This window comes from Eleutherodactylus coqui, chromosome 2 (assembly GCF_035609145.1).
Source record: "Eleutherodactylus coqui strain aEleCoq1 chromosome 2, aEleCoq1.hap1, whole genome shotgun sequence".
Classification (NCBI taxonomy): domain Eukaryota; kingdom Metazoa; phylum Chordata; class Amphibia; order Anura; family Eleutherodactylidae; genus Eleutherodactylus; species Eleutherodactylus coqui.
Window position 1 is genome coordinate 261,332,737 of NC_089838.1, and position 20,631 is coordinate 261,353,367.

General features: G+C 44.0%; 1 protein-coding gene across 1 annotated transcript in view; it reads left to right on the plus strand.

Annotated features, from left to right (window-relative positions):
- Window positions 1-20,631, plus strand: part of ANKDD1A (ankyrin repeat and death domain containing 1A) — an 84,672-nt gene that overhangs the window by 843 nt on the left and 63,198 nt on the right. The window lies entirely within an intron of this gene.

Here is a 20,631-nt window from a genome sequence, read left to right on the forward strand (position 1 = left end):
AAACATGTCTGTGGTAGGGCTCACTCACATGGGTGTATTGTCACTAATGCGCAGTACACAGCAGATATCCATATGGTAGGCCTGTTTAATGTGTGTTTCCAAAGCCTATAAGGGGCATATTACACACCAAAATAGGACATACTGCATACTACGCGGGGAGGTATGAGTGACCCAATACCTACCAATAGAGTGTAAATCAATGGGCTTTTAGCACTGCGTATTATGCAATGACAATGCACCCATGTGAGCCCTTATGCTGAGCGTACAGTATAGATTGTATGGAATTATGTGTATATATACACTCATTGTCAAAAAAAGTCAGAATGGAATGTAACTCTGTGTGATGGTAACGTGGATAGAAGTGATTACAGAATCAGAGCAAAGGGGAATTTATTGTAGAAAACTGAACACTTGATGTGATACAGGTGGGCATGGAGAATCTAGTACCCTGTTGTACCACCTCTAGCTTGGATACAAGATGTGATACAGGTGGGCATGGAGAATCTAGTACCCTGTTGTACCACCTCTAGCTTGGATACAAGATGTGATACAGGTGGGCATGGAGGCTCTATTACCCTGTTGTACCACCTCCAGCTTGGATACATGATGTGATACGGGTGGGCATGTCGCTCTAGTACCCTGTTGGGTTGCCTTCAGCTTGGATACATGATGTGATACGGGTGGGCATGTTGCTCTAGTACCCTGTTGGGTTGCCTTCAGCTTGGATACATGATGTGATACGGGTGGACGTGGAGGCTCTAGTACCCTGTTGGGCTGCCTTAAGCTTGGATGTAAGATGTGATATGAATGGGCATGGAAGCTCTAGTACCTTGTTGTACCGCCTCTAGCTTGGATAAAATATGTGATACAGGCAGGCTTAGAGACTCTAGTACCCTGTTGTACCGCCTCTAGCTTGAATACAAGATGTGATACGGGCAGGCATGGAGGCTCTAGTACCCTGTTGTACTGCCTCTAGCTTGGATACAAGATGTGATACGGGCGGGCATGGAGACTCGAGTACCCTGTTGTACCACCTCCAGTACGCTGTTGGGCCAGGGTGGAACCACTTTTAGGGCCTCAGGTGACAAGACAGTTCATCTAATCATTTGTATATCCACCTGAGATGTAACTGCAGCGGATTGGGTTCGGGGAATGTCCCGCTGTAACCGCTGGACAGAAGTGAGATAACCACTGTGGCCAATTGGCAACCACAACGTCTTGTCCTGAACTCCTGACCTTATGGCGCTTAGGATGTGAGTGCTGATGCCTTAACAGGTGATGCAGGTGACATTGGCAGCAGCGGTCCCATGACTTCTGGCCAGCGCTGACAGTGGGAGATTCAACAGAGCTGCTCTGCAGCTTCCGGGGGGGAGAAGAGATGTGTCTATTCTCTTATTATTTTAGAGCATACCAGGCCATTTAATAAAAAAATTTTATACTCAGACAACCCCTTTAAAGGGATTTTTTGGGACTCTAGTATTGATGACCTATCCTTAGAATAGGTCAGTAACATTAGATCAGTGGGCATCTGCCACTCAGTGCCACTACCACAGGCTCTTCTCAGGTTTGTGATATTATGTTAATTGGTCACATGGGCTAGGTGAAGCTCAATCCCATTCAAGTGAATGGGGAGTACGCTGCAATACCAGGGACATCCACTATGCAATGCATGGCACTGTGCCTGGTATATAGTGACTCAAGTGTCGCAGTCACTTCAATCAGCTGATCGGTAGACCTGCAATGAAATAATATTGATGACCTATCCTGAGAATAGTTCATCAGTATCTTAGTGCTGGAAAAACCCTTTAAATGAAACTGATAAGCATCATAAACAAGGTTATGGTGCTGCTAGGACAGGGAACGTGGAGTTTAGGGGTGTATTACTTATACTTAAGTGGCTCCCAGTTGATTCATTGTCACCCCTGGAAGTTGGTGCTTGGTCTGTGAGCGTGACTTCAGTCACTGTATGCCGTTCTCCATGGGAGAGTCCATGCCCTGACAGGAGGACAGCTGTCTTCTGGCATTCGCTTGGATGAAATAGCGCAGCATGCTGCATTTTAGCACATAGCAATTAACGCTATTACAGAAGCGATAACTTTCTCTATGGGTATTTGCAGCTCCAGCCGTGCCCCAGCTTTGATTGCACCATTCCTTTTGCTACTGGGCAGTGAGAGCATATGCAGGACCTTCCTCCAAGGAGGAGCTAGCAAACAAGGAGGTGAAGAATTGACCCAAGGGTCATTTTAACCGCTCAACGCCACAGGGCGTAACTATACGTCTTGGCGGGGAGGTATTTAGCGCAACAGGACATACAGTTACGCCCTGAGGATAGCGCGGGATCTCTTCTGATCTTGCGCTAGCTGGCTGTCACCGATAGCAGACCTTCCCCTGCAACATCCTGGGTGCATCTACGTAGATCGTGGCACTTAAAGGGTTCACAGAGGGAGTGTGGTTACGTCATCGGACTCTTGCGATGTAATCGTGGAGAGCCCGACGGGTTGCCATGGCAACAGGACGCCAGATACCTGCGTCCTGTATTGCCAGTGCCTATGATCGCTATAACAAGTAAGTCCTGCAATGCCTTATCATAGTGATCATAGGTGATATGGTGCAAGTCCCCTACAGGGACACAAATAGTGTGAAAAAAAACAGCGTCAAAATAAAAAAAACTGTAAAAAAAAACAACTATCTTTTTTGTGCTTTTTTTTCCCTATTGGTATAAGAAAAAAATGTTAAAAATTAAAATCCCACATATTTGCTATTGTCGTATCCTTAACGACACGTACAATAAATTGAACACACTTTTTAAACTGCACGGCAAAAAGCGTTAAAAAAACCCTGTAAAAAACGGAAGTAAAATGCTTATTTTTTTTCACTTTGCCTCACAAAACAAACAATAAAAGTGATTCAAAAAAGTTGTATGTACCCCAAAATGGTAGCCATAAAAACCATAGCTCATCTCCCAAAAAATAAGGCCCCACAGAGCTCCATCCATGAAAAAATAAAAAAGTTATATGACTTTGAATGCAGCGATTTAGAAAAATAAATAATTTCCAAAAAAGGGTTTTATTGCAAAAAAGTAGAGAAAACTAAAAGAAAAATTTGAAAAAATGTATTATGCTGCATCATTAAAACAATGTCATAATTGATGTTTTCTCTCCCTGTGTTCATAAAAAAATTAATCAAAGTTTTACAATATAGTCTATGTACCCCAAAACTACAGTTCATCACGCAAAAAACAAGCCCTCATACGGCCGTGTTGACGGAAGAATGAAAAAGTTATGGCTTTTGAAAAGAGGGGATGAGAATCCCTGAAAAATCGTTGCTTCCTCAAAGCCAAAATAGGCCATGTCCTTAAGGGGTTAAAGAGCATGCAATGGGAAAGAAACACCAGGCCCTCCTGTCCTGGGTAACAAAACTGGACATCATAATGGAGGCCCCATCAATTCTATGTATGGCACTGTAGGGACGTATGGTAGTTCCTCCACTGGAAGCAATAAGACAAAGGGATTTAAAATACCTTGCCACTGCACTGCAGGTGCCAAAAAAGTGCCAGAAGATAGGTTACTTTAACACAGTTGATATTTGGTCTATACATTGATCACGCAGTCTGTAACACTGAAGACTATATGCAAATAACGAAGATGGAACGATCCCTCTGCAGCGCCACCTATTGGATGGCAGCATTCCTTCAAATCAATGTAGAACTTTTTAACAAGTCTGTAAAACAATGATTGGGAATAGGAAACCAGGCCAGAAGACCATGCACAGACAGCTGTTTCGGGGTGTTTGCCCCTCATCCGTGTGCAGTAGGTTTCTGACTTGGCTGGTGAGAGGCCAGTGACGTGGGTCAAGAGAGACGACACCTCTCTTGACCCACCGAAGACTATAATGACATTTATACATACAGTGGGAAGACCATACAAAACCCCGGAGCCGGGTAGCAACTGAGTCTAGAAATGTGCTCCCAGGGCCAAACTTTACAGGATGTCTTCTATTCACATATAACGTTCTATTTCTCTGACTGCCAAAATGATATTTGGCCCATTGGATGGTATAACTGGCTCCTACGACCAACTGTACTTTATGCACCCCAGGTACGGTGAGAATACATGCCTTCATAGATGGCATCTCTATTTTTTTCCTGATATTTGCAGAGTAATGGCAGGATGTTCACATTTCCTTCAGCTTGGGTAATTGTTCGTTATAGTGTTAAATCATTTATATTACATCTCTCACTTCCGTGTGCCCTGGAGTCACACAGGAACATGGCCGGTCTGTGGAGCTGGAAAGCAGTCAACAGGATCTAGGTTCCTGAGTGCACTGGGATTAGGACTCATGTCCTTGACTCCTTTCCACAGCTCCCCGTTCCACGCGCCCTCCAATTCCATGTGCAGAATGTAGTATCTTCACTGGAAGATCTTACATTCAAAGCCATAGAAAAACGTCCTAATCGTCATGTAACGTTTTTTCCAGATATTGTTTTCTTTCTGGCGATCATCCAAATACAAAACAAATAAACCACCAAAAGAATACCTTTACATAGATCTAAAACGTTGAGAAAGCAAGATTAGTAATATTTTTCACATTGACATATAGAAACTCATAAACAGCAATTTCTCATTATACCCCTAGGTGGAGGGTTTTTAAGCTTCTAGATCCATCTTGATGCACAATGTAGGAGCCGTGGGACCATCTCCCCCCCAATCGAATTATTAGACCCTATGTTCTATCCCAATCAATTGTAAACTCTTAGTACTCTCCCCATGTAAGAAATGTGAGGCAACTGAGGTGAGTATCTTATCTTGATTGAGATGGTGTTAGAGTATCTTGACGCCACCAGGAAGTCCTGGTGGAGTCAAGATTGACAGGGGGGGGGGTGACGCCCCCTAAATGTGATTGGCTGCAGAAGAACTTCAGCTGATGGTCCTGGCAGGCCACTAAAGGTACAATGTATACAGCCGACCCTGCTGCAGCCGCGCAGCCCCATGTGGAAAGGAGGCGGAGAGTGGGTCTGCAGCAGCCATTCCACAGCACCATGCGTGACCTGTGGCCTGCCCCCCACCCTGTTAATTCCTTGTAGCATTGCAGTTAACAGCGGCGGCCCGCATCAAACCCATGTCATTTTAACCTCGGCTTGCCGTTCAGAGCGGGCGGCCGCCCACCCTCCCCCTTCTTGGTGTCACCTCTGCGCCCAGGAACAGAGAACCTATAGTGCGCAGAAGAGAGAGCAGAGCTGGCATGCAGGCTCCCTGCAGTGCCAGCACATTGGAGCACAGAGCCACAGTGGGGGACAGTGAGGGAGCAACGGGCGATGTGGGTTACACTGAGGAAGGGGGGCAGGGACCCTCAGGGGAAGGCTGGAGGGCACATCGTCGAGTGTGACGGACACGGCAGCGCCAAGAAGAGACAAGCAGAAGCGGCATTCGGACTCCATGCAGTGCAAGCAAGTCAGGGCAGACAGTGAGGGAGCATTGTGTTCCAATCAGGAATGCTAACTTGATAAGTGTCATCCTACAGCTGCAGATACACCTTACATGTTTCTACACTCTGGTAGGACCTTAAAACTTTGACCCAATCGGGAGCCAGGGATGTGACAAGGGCGTTCCCCCTGTTAAAACCCCTAGCTTCCGGTGGCGTCAAGATACACTAATACCGATTGAGATCACACTGACCAATGGTTGCTAAACGTTGTTGTATACGTTTATAGAGTTGTTGCAAAGTCTGTCCCACATAAAACCTAGAACAGGGGCAAGGTAAAAAATGTAAACCACGTGACGAGTACAACAATTTATATATTGGTTTATTCTGAAAGTAAGAGCCTTGTGTGGTGCAGAGTGTTAGTGCAGCAGAAATGCAGTCCTAAGCTCTCCCTCATGAACTGAAGGTTGCAAGTTCAATCCCTGTGTGGTTCAGGTAGCTGGCTCAAGGTTCATTCATCCTTCCTAGGTCAGTAAAATGAGTACCCAGCTTTTTTGGGGGGGAGGGGGTAATTACTTGAAAGTGCTGCGGAATAAGTTGGCGCTATAGAAATAACAAAATTTATCATGGTCAACCGGATTCATGTATTCGGTTGATCATAAATTTCTGCATGGATTTGATCTCTTTAGGAGCTGACCCCTATGTGATTGGCATGTCTGTTGCTAAAAATTGCTTCTGCATAGGTGGTCCTGCAAGTTTTTGGTTCTTATCACCATAGAGGGTTATGATAGTCAGGGATCTGATTACAGGATAAGCCAATTTTTATTTACTATACTGGTGGTTGTTGAAGGTGATGACCAGATGTACCATATGAATTGGAGACTATGTCCAAGGAGTTAGTGTGATATGCTCTATTATATGCACTGGAAATTACCCGTCGGGAGGGGTGAGGGAATTACCCTCTTTCCTTGAACCTCTGGGTGAGAGAACTAACTTGTTGTTTAAAGTCTTCTGAGGATCAACATTTTCTTCTAAGATGCAGGAACTGCCCTCCTGGGTATTCCATCTCTCAGGTGACAGAATAATGAAGGAGACTGTTGGTAGCGGTATTTTTACAATATAGGGCGTTGGCCAGTTTATTCTCATCTAGATAGATTCTAAAGTCCAGGAAATCAGCGAGCGTTGTAGACATCTGTGAAGTGAGGAAGATGCACCATGGGTTATCGTTAAGTTCACCAATAAATGGTTTGCATTCTTCCTCCATTCCAAAGAAAGAAGATGTCATCAATATAGTGGAGCCATCTTGCTGTCTCTGGATAAGGGATAATTTGTAATCTTGTTGCAACCCCATCACGATTTGTCAGACGTGCCATCCAACATGGATCGTCATGATAAATCTCGTGCATTTTAAAACATTTTGCAATGTTTAACTAAATGTACCCGTCTGTCCATCTGTGCAGATATGACCACAGATTTTTCATAGAATGGCAATACAATACTGAACATCATAGTTTTCTAGACTGTTTGTTTCAGACTATGAACCTTGATGGAAACAAAGAAAGAACTCTAATACGTCTAAATACACAAGGAAGAAGGAAGTGTAATGGGAGTTGATGTCCTCCTCGGAGCCGACGGGCAGCCGTAAACAGCCTCGCCCTCCCTGCCTGTCGCCTGACATCACTTATTGTTCCGCTAATGATGTTTAGCTACAAGAGCAGCTATTTCCAGGCCCAACAAGCCGGCAGTTTCCATGGGGAAGAAAGTGGGAGATGTAATATTTCCAACTTCATGCTATGTACGGGTTATGCTGATGCACGGCAAACTTCAGCAGTGAATGCAGAATAAAGGAAGGAACTCCAGCGTTGGTTTTATCTCTACAGGAGACGATTGCTAGTAATTCCAGAACTGTAAAAAGCCATAGGAGCGTGTATTTTGTGTTAAATGTACCTGCTGTTTTATACAGAACCCTTTGTTTTTGATGACGCTGTAATATGCAGTGAAGAAGATTTTAGGATACATAAATTTATGCGTAATATAGTACAATTCGGGACAAATTCCGCTTATTACACAATTTTGTCTCTTCCACGACATACATTTGCGGTTAAATCGCTGAAGATCTTTAATTTGTCACATTTTATGACCTTTCCGGCTACTTCCACACCGTGTTTCTATGATCTGTTTGACATATCTGCCTGGATGACTTAGACTATATGTGAAACGATCAACGGCCACTGTTTTACCATATGGAGGCCCTTTTGGCCTTCTTTGGCCATCATCTGTCAGGATACTATTATTTTTTCTAGACCGTGCTCTAAACGTTCCATTTAAACGTATTCTGTAAAAACACATATCCATTAAATGGGTACCATAATAGCCTATGGCGACAGATGCCACTGTATGGGATCCGTCACAGGCATCTAGGTAAGGAATACGGCATGAGCTTTTCAGCAGCTTTAAAGGGGTTTTCTGGAACTACACTATTGGTGACTTCTACTCAGGATAGGTTATCTGTAGTTGATTGGCAGGGATCCACCGGTCGAGAACCCCACCGATCAGCTGATTAAAGAGGTCACAGTGCTCAATATGTTTTTTTACAGGATGCCATTATGTCCTATGGGTGTCACAGCGTCTATTAAATGAATACGGCAGGAGCTTTTCCTGACAAGTACATTTAAAGGAAGGCATTTGGAGTTCATTCACATGTTCGATTTCAATGCATTTAGATGTATTTGCGGATCGCTGCGGATCTTAAGCTCCCACAGAGATGAATGGAGGCACATCCGCACAGAATCCGCGATGAAATGGAGCAGGCTGCGATTTTAGATCCGCGTGGATACTAAATAAATACAAAAAAATCAAGTCCGCAGACCTAAAATTATTTGCGGAAGCCCCATTCATTTCTATGGGCGGCGATCTGTGCAGATTCCGCAAATAAAATCCACAGGTGGACATTGGGCCTTCTTCAAGTCAATATGTGTGATTTCTTTTTTCACAGTCCAATGGTCCGTGCAAGAGGAACAAATCACAATCACAGCATGTCCCGTTATGGTGTGATTCTCAGACCAGAATCACCAGTTCAAGTCAAAGGGTGCATTGAAAAGTAAAATGCACTTTTTTTCCCTACGCACCCATTGACTTAATTTGGAATTTTAAATGGCATCAATTGGGCCACCTTCTGTTTCTTTTGACACGTGTGAAAAACGGACGACACTATAATGACACTCGGCCATTAAAGATACAAAGATTGATGTAAAATGCGCATTCTTGGTGAAATCGGTCAGTTTTTTACTGACTGAAATTGCACTTGACTGTGTGAATAAAGCCCAATGAAGTGTTTTTTAAAACTTACACCAGTGTTATGTTTCCCAACGCTACACATTTGGCACATGCCATTTACTGCATTTTGTGGTACATTTTGCAATCACCAGTGATAAATTTTGGTGCTTAGAGTCACTACAAAATAGAAGGAATGGGGGACCTTGGTTAGGTAGTCCCCTATACATGGACAGCTCGCAGACCCATAATAGCCTAGGAGGCTATTCACATGAGTGATTATTTCCAGGGCTGTGGAGGCGGTAGAAATGTACCAATTCAGGCTTTTAAAACATACATATTAATATGGTATAATTCACTGCAATTTAGAAACATTTTGAAATGTCCTATAAATATATGTTCTATTCATCCAAACCCCTATTCATCAAAAACATTGATGAACAGCAATACAAAACAGTGATTGCCTTTCCTCTCCATTAGAATAAGTACCCTTATGCTGCTTCTTCAGGATTTTTACTTGAGATGAATCTGTGCTGCACTTTCTGCACATGCTCAGTAGTGAATCTCCTCCTCTACCCACCAAAGGAATGCCACGCTGGGAAGTGGGTATGCCTGCACTCATCTTAGAACTGCTAGAGAGAACAAGACACAGTATTAAGGCAAGAAAAAAAAAAACATACCTAAACTTTTGATAAACTGCATAAATCAAAGCCGGAGGTGTGGCTTACCGACTCCATGTAATCCATGGTCTACTTTGAAAAACAAATGACTGTGTGACCTATTCTTGTCCTTTTTCACAGATCAAACTTGGACATGCAATGTACAGGGTCTATAGGGGATGCAGGGGATGCGGTTGCACCCAGGCCCAGGAGCCTTAGGGGGCTCATAAGTTCTCTCTTCTCCATATAGGGAGCCCAGTACTATGAATAAAGCATTATAGTTGGGGCCCTGTTACAGGTTTTGCATTGGGGCCCAGAAGCTTCAAGTTACACCTCTGAGCTACACTATGGGGCTCATACGTGAGGGAACAGGGAACAGTGTTTGATACTCACAGGGTGCCCTGGTCCTAAGCTGTGTCCCCGTGAAGTTGCTAAGTGCACACAACTTGACTCTTTTTGCCTGGCTGCGTGTACGCACTCTGCCATAGAGATGAATGGGAGAGCGCGCACACAGCCAGCTGCAAAGAGTCATGCTGTGTGTGCGCGGCAACTTTGCATGGACACAGCACTAAAAAGGGGCACCTGATCTATATCAAACACAGCCGACTAGGCTGCCTGTTTCCTCACTTTTATACTCCATGGGGCTCAAATGTGAAGACAGGTTCCCTTTAAGAGATGTAGGATATCACCGTGCAGTGAGGAGGGGTGAGGTGTACACTTGCATACAGAGCCGCGTTCCTTATTTCTCTTTCCTTGTTTCTGTATCCCCCTGAGTCCTCACACACAATGGCAGCCTGTCAGCTCTCATTTGTATCGCCAGCCGCTGTAGTATTAGGAACCCAAGAAAGGAAGAGCCGCTCCCAATCGGGATGGTGTGATATATGAGCTTATGTAAGCAAAAATGGGACATTCTGACACATTCTGTCATGTGTTTTTTTTTACCAAAAATGAAATGATCACCAGCGTAGAAAGCATTAAAAATAAGATGGAGAAAATCCTTAGATTGTATCGCCTTATTGATCCGGTACTTCAAGACGTCACTTTCACAATCACGATTTATAGATATTTGAAATAGTAAAATGCCAGGAGTGAATGAATCGAATATTTTATTGTAGGCATAAAAATCATCACTCTGGGGCTTGTAATGGTTGTCAGTAATGTGACAGAGAAACCCTGAGCTACTTCTAAGATTCCTATAGATTTACTCCAGGAGGGTCTAAGATGGCTATATATTCCCCTTGTGAAGTTGTTCTTTAAAGGGGCACTATCCTCAGAAAAAGAACAGTATTCTAAAAGCAATTTATGGCAGTAATCTTACGTTTTTATGTATTTTATGTCCATTTGTGTGAATCATTGGAAAATATTGCATTTTTTTTGGACTACAAAAGTAAAATTCTAATATTACAGCCTACAATGAAATTGGATGCCCCATCTCATAGGAGCTTAAAGCGATTGTCCCAACAACAGGCAACCCTGTCCGTAAGCCCTATTATTCTATATCGACATCATAGAAAGTGATGGTCCCACTAGGGACATTTTTTTAATCGGTTGCCATAGTGAAGCACCCTTTTTAAAGCTATGTGCCAAGATAAACAGCTGTATTGGTATGTTCACATATCATGATCAAATTTAATGGGGATGTTTTTTATCTTGGCATAAACTATTAACCCCTTGAGTGGCGGGTTTCCTACCACCCTGTCAGACCCACCAGGGCAGGTTTTCTAAAATGGTCTAATCATTGAATTTCAACTAATTTTGCAGTTGCGTCTCAAGAGCCATAACTTTTTCATTTTTCCATTAAACATGGCCATATAAGGGCTTGTTTTTTGCGGGACAAGTTGTGATTTTTTAAACAGGGGGGAGGAAAAAAAGAAATGGGGAAAAAAGAAAAAAAGGGGCCATGTCATTAAGGGGTTAAATAATGCATTAACTTCCTTCTCTGGGTCATTACGACGCATGGATACCACATGTGTGATTTGATTTTTTTACAAAGTAAAGGGAGACAAGTGTTTTTATAATTTTGTTTTATAATTTTTTTACTTTTGTTTTTTTTTTTACTTTTGTTTTTTTTATCCCTTTAGGGGACTTCCACAGGGACCCATCAGGACCCCCTGATCACATTCCAGGGGTCCGATGGTGACAGCCCTTTACATGCTGCAGTGACAGCCCTTTACATGCTGCAGTCACACAGACTGCAGCATGTAAAGGGTTAACACAGCAGAGATCGGAGGTTTTCTCTGATCTCTGCTGTAAGAGCTGGTACCTAGCTGTCCTCTGACAGATAAGCACCAGCTCTCCCTGCCACAGAGACCATCGGCTTGCTTCTGACAAGCCGATGGTCTCTATGGCAACCTGTAAACAAAGCAGGAGACTTAGAAGCAGGAGATTGCCGGCATATAGGCAATATCTTCTGCTGGTTTTTCAAAGCTTTTGCTTTGTTCTCTGTGGGACTGTGCAGGCAGAGCACAATGCCACAGCTTGTGGCATTGTGCTCTGCAGCTCCCATAGTGATACATAGCCCGGAAATCTTCCGGGCTATATCACTATCGGCAGTGGAGCTGGTCCCGGAAAATTTCCAGGCGTGCCACTCAAGGGGTTAAACTGAATAGTTTTGGATGACTGTGAGAAACTTTTTTTTTTGCCGGAGTCTAAAGTGAATAGAACGCAGCATGCAGTACCAACCTGGGCCACTATGTTTTGTATGGAGCTGTTCATTCTGCAGAAAAAGAAATTACAGTTTTGGAGGCACAGAGCTTGTTATAATTTAGATTGCTGTGGCTGCTGTTCTATCAGCACTATCAACATGCTGTTCGTGATATTTTAAATCTAAGACACCAAAAGCATGTAGGTAGCCCTTACGGAACCAGGAGCAACAATCATTTGAAGTGGGGTTGGGAATATTGAATTTACAGCTGTCATTTCAGTCATTGTGCAAAGCAGAGGGGAAGAGAAAAAGGGAAAGGAGGACGAGCAGGCAGCATAGAAGATCTGCAATTCCCCTGTGTCTTCCCCTGTCCCATGGACTTTTCTTCACAGTATTACCCCCATTCCCCCATCAATTAGAGAGCATATTTGTTCTCTCATTGTCACACATGGAGGTCTCTGTTTCCTCTAAAAGGAGTGAAAAGATGAAGACTTGTTCATCTAATGACTCCATTCCACCACTTAACCCTGCATAAGCTGCAACCATTGCTGGCTGCAGCAGCTAAACTTTTCTATAGAAAATCTTAACAGTTTTTTTTCCCGCCTTATGCAAGACTTTAAATATAGAAAAGATAAGAAAAAAATGCACAGAACTAAAAGAGAAAAAAACTTAAAGGGGTGGTCTCGCGAAACCAAGTGGGGTTATACACTTCCGTATGGCCATATTAATGCACTTTGTAATATACATCGTGCATTAAATATGAGCCATACAGAAGTTATTCACTTACCTGCTCCGTTGCTAGCGTCCTCGTCTCCATGGTTCCGTCTAAATTCGCTGGCAGCTTGCTTTTTTAGACGCGCTTGCGCAGTCCGGTCTTCTCCTTTCAGCACGAGCCGCTTCAGTGTGCTCCCCGCTACAGCTCTTCTGCGCATGCGCAGACGAGCTGTCACTGCTCGGGAGCGCGCTGGAGCGGCCATTCTGTACCTTCCTCTGTTAGAGGAAGGTGCAGAGCTGCCGAGCTGTCCGGAGAAGCCGCCCAGCTGTCCTGCCGTCCAGGTAAGTGATGGGCCGGGGGGGCTGCCGCTGCGCCGGGGGGGGGGCTGTCGTCGCTGCGATGGGGGGGCTGTCGCTAGACCGGGGGGGGGGCTGTCGCTGCGATGGGGGGGCTGTCGCTAGGCCGGGGGGGGCTGTCGCTAGGCCGGGGGAACTAGCGCTGGGCCAGGGGGGTAAGTGATGGGTCGGGGGTGATGTTCACTGACAGGTGAAGGCCCCGGAGCCCAGCGCTGGGCTCCGGGGCCTTCACCTGGGCTCTGGAACCTAGCGCTGGGCTCCGGAACCTAGCGCTGGGCTCCGGAACCTAGCGCTGGGCTCCGGAACCTAGCGCTGGGCTCCGGGGCCTTCACCTGGCTCCGGGGCCTTCACCTGGGTTGAGGGTCTAGCGCTGGGGAGCCGGGAGCGTAGCGCTGGGGAGCCGGGGGCTAGCGCCGGTTACCTGCTGCCTGGCGGTGGGTGACTGGTCGGCGGCTGCGGGGCGTCTGGTCGGCGGCTGCGGGGCGTCTGGTCGGCGGCTGCGGGGCGTCCGGTTGCCATGGAGACACAGCTGGCAGCGTCTCGGGAGCGCGCACGTCGGGCTGCAGCGAGCGACGGGGAAAGAGCCGGCGGCCATCTTGGGGAAACTTTTATAAGTTGCTGGAACGGTAAGTACAAACCAGCTAGGAAAGTCATTTACAGGGGTAATTAGTAATGTATGTTTAATTAGGGGGACTGGGCAAAAAAAAAAAATCACTGCTTCCTCGAGACATCTCCTTTAAGTAAGCATTTTCTGTTAATCTTGCTCCCCCAAAACAGGAATAAAAAAAAATGATCAAAATGTCATGTATATACCTCAATTGACCCCAGCAACAAACATCACTAAGTTATTTACCATACATTATATGTACCCAAATAAGTTTTTATGCAACCACATTGATGAAAAATAGAAAAGTTATGGGTGCTACAGCACAAAAGGATAAATGATTTATTAGTTCTTGAGGCTAACATAAGTTATGTCACTAAGGGGTTAAAGATGAACTTTAGGGAGCACATGAAGGGAGCTGCACTTTCACTAGCTGTATTGTCCTTCTCTAAAATCTGGCTCTCCCTGGCATCCTTTGTGGGTCCCTGGTGACAGAATCAGATCACTTATCTCTTCTAGTCCTCCTGCATCATGGGGAAAGGAGAAAAAATCTGCTGAACTCTGCAAGACTCGGAGTTCTTTCCTTCCACAAGGTCAGTAAATGGAACCAGCAGCATGCTCACTGATCAGAGGGCCATAGTGTTGCAGCTTCACAAGTGTCCTTACCCGCTTCATCACGTGATGCTTCTCAAGGAGGCTGTGGTAGTTCACCCTTTCACCATCTTGCAGCATTGCTGGTGCTCACAAGGTAGGAGCACTGAAGTTGAACGTGGCAGATTTGGCACATTGGTCTCGCTGTAATATGTGATTCCGTGGCATACCTGAAATAGTTAAAGCAGAGCAGCTTGCAGAATCATATAAGTAATAAAGAAGTTTCTGCTCACCTATTCTTCACCCACCGGTACCCAGGCTTATGTTGGCGGCAACTGACAGATCACGTGCTTCACCGTCCAGTCCCGACGGCACTACATCTTGGTGAACAAGACTCCCGTAGGGGTTGAAACACGTACTTTCTGTCTGATGCATCCTGGCACTATTTAAATAAGGGCAAAACATTTATCACATGAAGCTGGCTCTTTCCCTTTGCATACTTCTCCTATGCAGAATCATAGTATGTAAGGCCGAAAAAAGAAATATGCCCATCTAGTTCAGCCTATTAACCTCTAATGTTGATCTAGAGGAAGGCAAAAAAAACCCCTAATGAGGTAGAAGCTAATTTTCCCCATTTAAGGGAAAAAAATCCTTTCTGACTTCGTACAGATTACTTTGTTGCGATACACCTCAAATTGATCTGTTAATGGACAGAGTGCACCATATACCAAAATCTGAACCTCTGTCTGCTTCAGCGCCAACAGAAGTTATCAGGTTTTTACATTTCTGTCATTTTAAGGATAAACTGATGCTAACGGCTGGGAATGTACAAAACCTTCCAGACAGATTTAAAGACCTCTCTATGTTTACTGATCTATCTGTGATCATTCTGGCAAGACGTTGCAAATTTACTACTGCCGTGAAAATTCTGCGTGCCAACTATATCCCCTTCAAATGGGATTTCCTGTAAAACTAGTTTTTTTACACTCCTGCCAAGCTGACAGCTTCTCCAGGAGTGGGGACTCACTACTGTTCCAAATTCACCTAGAGGAAAGCAAGCTACGAAACTGGAAGATAAATGGGGGACAAAGTCGACCCCTTAAATATGTAAATTATATCAGTTAGTGGCCATACACCTCCCATTTGTGTGGGCTTAAGGCCATGCATAACTATATCTTACCTTATAACAATTATTGTAGTTACATTTTATTCAGCTTTTTTGATATTTCTTTTGAGTATCCTTAACAGGATGTCTTGCATAGTGCGTGCATTGTAGCTCCGGAGTGGTATACATGCACATTGGGGTTGTTGCATACTCAAACATATGTTTGTGTTATTTGATGTTTATTCATGTTACTGTCAGTTTTCGAATTGTGCTTGCAATTTACTAGGCTTCTGCAGAAGATTCTATACCCACATGCTGTTGGCTAGTCACAAGTTATTTCACTGCGTTTATATAAACCCTAGAAATAGTCTTTCACATAATCTCCCTCAATGTAAAAAGTGTATTCTTTGGAAAGCGGCTAAAAGCTATCTTCTGCATAGAAGAATCGGACCTTAATCAGGCGGACATTTTCCGGTTCAGACACAACTAAAAGGAGTAGTCATTGCTGTGAAAAGTACTTTCGCTTTTTTACCAATTCAGACCTTTATCATCCCAATGGGAAGACATATTATCTCAGGTTTGTACAATAAATAATATAAATTATACTATAGCAGTCATTTATGTCCTAAACAAAAAACAAACTACATTTTATAGTGCTTCTTTTTCAAGAAAATCAACCATTATGAGAATGTGTCTATCCTGATTGCAGGGGATTTTAACAGTTGTGTCCATCTCCAGACTCGGCTGCTTCTAGTTTGACAGGTAAACCCACTGATTTATATCAGTTGACACGAAAATAAAATTTTCTTGATGTATAGCGATTGCAACACCTAACTGAAAAGGATGACACCTTTTCGTCATACATGTAGAAGACCTACACTGGCATATACATGTTCTTCACTAATAATCTGATTCAATGTGTAGTAGGTTTTAAATTTGGTATAATTACTTGGTCACACTCCAATCTCTAATGATTTATGAAGCCTATAATAACCTTCTACAATTCCTTAGACACTGAACAACTTTCTTTTTACATTCCTCTAAATACTTGACCAAAACGTCCTCATTACTCCTTGATTTTATTTTTCCAGAACTGCATGCATGAAATGCAGCCATCCACAGTATAAATCCTATATTAGGGGACACCTTATAAGCCAAGCAACTGCAGATGTAAGGGAGAAGAATAAAGAATTCATTTCTCAAATAATATTATTCACTTGAGTCAATTAAATAAAGCAAAATACTGCCCAGCTAGATCATACATGATACCTAACCCCCAAGATCAGTCACTTCAACTAGATTTATGTAAATACGTACAAGTGCTGTGAAAAATGTAAAGCCAAGGGTTATAGTCAGAATACTAAAGCTAGTGCATTATAAGCATCGTGACTCTGATCTAGAGCTGCTAGCTCATAAATATCTTATATTTTTAAAACACAAAATAAAAAAAAAATTCAACCCTCAAACTATAGCGAATACTATAGCTTATTATTATCCTTCACTTAATAATCTCCCAAATGACCAATCAACTCACCAACCCACTACTGTGGAGATATTTGCATTTTTAAATTCTGTTTTGCTCCCTAAGGTGTCAGTGCAGTAGTTAGAAACATTATTTGCCTCTTTATCTCTAGCAGAAATCAATAGTGCTATCAAGTCATTTAAACCATCAGGGCCAGAGGTTTATGTGGTTTTACAAATGATTACTATATAGTTTTTCAGTCTGCCTTATCTCCCTTATTCTTTCTTTTTTTTAACAATATATCGTGCTTGCCCGAAAATAAGACACTGTCTTATATAAATTTTTGCCCCAAAAGAAGCACTTGGTCTTATTTTCAGGAATGTTTTATTTTACTTACCTAGCAGGCTCGCTCCAGGGCCCTCCCGCTGCTCGCCAGAGCTATGGGCGGTTTCTGCGGTCTTCGGCCACTTAGACAGGATCACTACCTGGTTACAGGATTCATAAATCTCACCTTCATGAAGCGATAGCTGTAATTGGTTCTTCGACCACTGCTCATCAAATCAATGCAGCGCTCGATGAACCAATGCTATGGATGTGATTGCTTCATCGAGCACTGCATTGATTGGCTAAACAGCACTCGACAAACCAATCACTGCCTCCACAAAACCATCACAGCCATCCCCGATGAACCAATGCTATGGCTGTGATTGGTTCTTTGAGTGCTGCCTTGATTGGCTGAGCAGTACTCAAAGAACCAATCACAGCCATCACGTTGTGGAGGCGAGATTTATGAATCGCCTGAGCTTCGCCAATTAATAAATCCCACCTCCACAAAGTGATGGCTGTGATTGCTTCTTCGTACATCGTGGCTCAGCCAATCAAGGCAGCGCTCGAAGAACCAATCACAGCCATTGCTTCCTGGAGACGGGATTTATGAATCCTGTAACCAGGAAATGATGTTGTAAGAGCGGCTGAGGAGTACAGGAATCACGTCGTAACTCTGGAGAGCAGCAGGAGGGACCTGGGGTGAGCCTGCTAAGTAATGTATTCCTTTGTGTTTTTTTCTCTATGTAATGTAACTAGGACTTATTTTCAGGGTAGGGGTTATATTTCAAGCCTCCTCAAAAATTCTGAAAAATTGGGCTAGGGCTTATTTTTGGGGTAGTCCTTATTTTCAAGGAAACACGTTACAAACAGGTAGACTCTCCAAAGAGATGTTACACGCCACAATTTGTACTCTCCCTAAACCAGAGAAAATCCCAGATCTGGAAACTTCCACCCTATAGTATTAACACAGACTTAAAAATATATGCAAAGATTTTAGCCACTAGGTTGGCGAATATTTTACCCAATCTGGTATTTCAAGATCAGGTGGGATTTAAGGGTAAATACTTGGTTGACGGTACCTGTATATTTGTAAACATTAAGGGTGCCTGCACACGAACGGAATTTCCAGCGCGTTATTTTAGGCACATTATCTGCCCCAGACCGCAGCCAATATACTCCTATGAGGATCCGCAGTTGTCCCCAGACGGACGGATTTGTATTGCGTTTTTTCACGCGCGTGAAAAAATCTGCGACCTGTTCTAATTTGGGTCGGATTCTGCGCGTGAAGCCTCCAATACGGCCGCCTGCACACGAGCGTTCCGGATTCCGCTAGCGGATTTTCACGCGCGTATGGTACCTAAATGTGCTTGCGGATAGGTGCGGATGCGTGAAAAATCACGCGCGGATATACGCGGATGTGTTGCGGAAAAAAACGCGCCGAAAAACCAGCAGACACCCCTTATCGTAAACCCAACCCCTAGATAACTGCCCATTCCTTGGAAAACAGCTTTAAAACCAACACCTAGACTCCGTTTTGTCCCTCTTGCTTGTGCGAGCACCGTTAAATTATTCTGGCAACATGCTTTCACCCGGTGAGCAGATGTCTTTGTGGGCATGGTTGATCCATGTAACTTTTTTCGGGCACTTCTCCAGCGTGACTTTATTTCAGTCACTGCAAAAAAATTCACAAGAGGAATTCATTACTACAGATTTTGCATTCTTAGATCCTGCATTGGCAAGAAATACTACCTATCTCCCTCTACAAATTTGCCTGTGAAGCTCTGCTGTGTGTTGGGACGCCTCCTACCATGCCTACTTCCTGTAGTCATAGCAACCAGTGACTCCATCCGCAGCTGCACTCCGGATGTACTGCGTGAAAAAACGCACCCATTCACTTGTATTGGAGGCTTCACGCGCAGAATCCGACCCAAATTAGAACAGTTCGCAGATTTTTTCACGCGCGTGAAAAAACGCAATACAAATCCGTCCGTCTGGGGACAACTGCGGATCCTCATAGGAGTATATTGGCTGCGGTCTGGGGCAGATAATGTGCCTAAAATAACGCGCTGGAAATTCCGTTCGTGTGCAGGCACCCTACAAGTGAATGGGTGCGTTTTTTCACGCAGTACATCTGCAGTGCAGCTGCGGATGGAGTCACTGGTTGCTATGACTACAGGAAGTAGGCATGGTAGGAGACGTCCCAACACACAGCAGAGCTTCACACGCAAATGTGTAGAGGGAGATAGGTAGTATTTCTTGCCAATGCAGGATGTAAGAATGCAAAATCTGTAGTGATGAATTCCTCTTGTGAATTTTTTTGCAGTGACTGAAATAAAGTCACGCTGGAGAAGCGCCTGAAAAAAGTTACATGGATCAACCATGCCCACAAAGACATCTGCTCACCGGGTGAAAGCATGTTGCCAGAATAATTTAACGGTGCTCGCACAAGCAAGAGGGACAAAACGGAGTCTGGGTGTTGGTTTTAAGGCCTCCTTCCCACGAACGGAAAGGAAACACATTTTTTGGAATTGCCCAAGTACTAACTGCTTTTGGAACCAAGCTAAAATCCTTCTTAAAAATACTTTGTGTTCCAATAAGCTGGAGTTGCTCTTCAGCACTGCTGCACATCGGGGATGCAAGTTTAGCCCCTACTGATAAGACCATAGTCTTCCGTGTCTTAGCAACAGTAAAGGGTCTGATTGCAACATTTTGGAAAATCTCTAGGGTTCCTGTGATGTCTGAGCTTATCTCCTATGGTAGCAACACTTGCAGGTTGGAGGGCACATTAGCAAGCATACATGGGAAGTATGCAAAATATACTGTGAACTGAGGAAAGTGGATACATTCACCACTTTATTCTTCTTCCTTGTGTTAGCATTCCATAAGCTCGTTGAGTTTTTAGATAGAACCTTATTGGAGCTATTCCATACTTGCAAGCCACCTGTTATCTTGTGTTTGTTTTTTATGTAATTTAACAAAAAAGAAGAAATTGAACAATTTTACATATAAAGAGCTCATCAGTAGAGATGAGCGAGCGTACTCGGATAAGCACTACTCGCTCGAGTAATTGGCTTTATCCGAGTATCGCTGTGCTCGGGTCTAAAGATTCGGGTGCCGCTGCGGCTGACAGGTGAGTCGCAGCGGGGAGCAGGGGAGAGCGGGCGGGAGAGAGGGAGAGAAAGATCTTACCTCCGTTCCTCCCCACTCTCCCCTGCAGCTCCCCGCTCCGTGCCGGCACCCGAATCTTCAGACCCGAGCACAGCGATACTCGGATAAAGCAAATTACTCGAGCGAGTAGTGCTTATCTGAGTACGCTCGCTCATCTCTACTCATCAGCTACAATTATATTTTGATGAAACTCTGTATCATTATTTAAAATTGTAACATTGTAACAGTCTTTCCTTTCTCAATAAGTTATTTAAAAATGTACTTAAAGGCTCTCTTAAACGTTCTTCGTTCATTTAATGCAGGCAT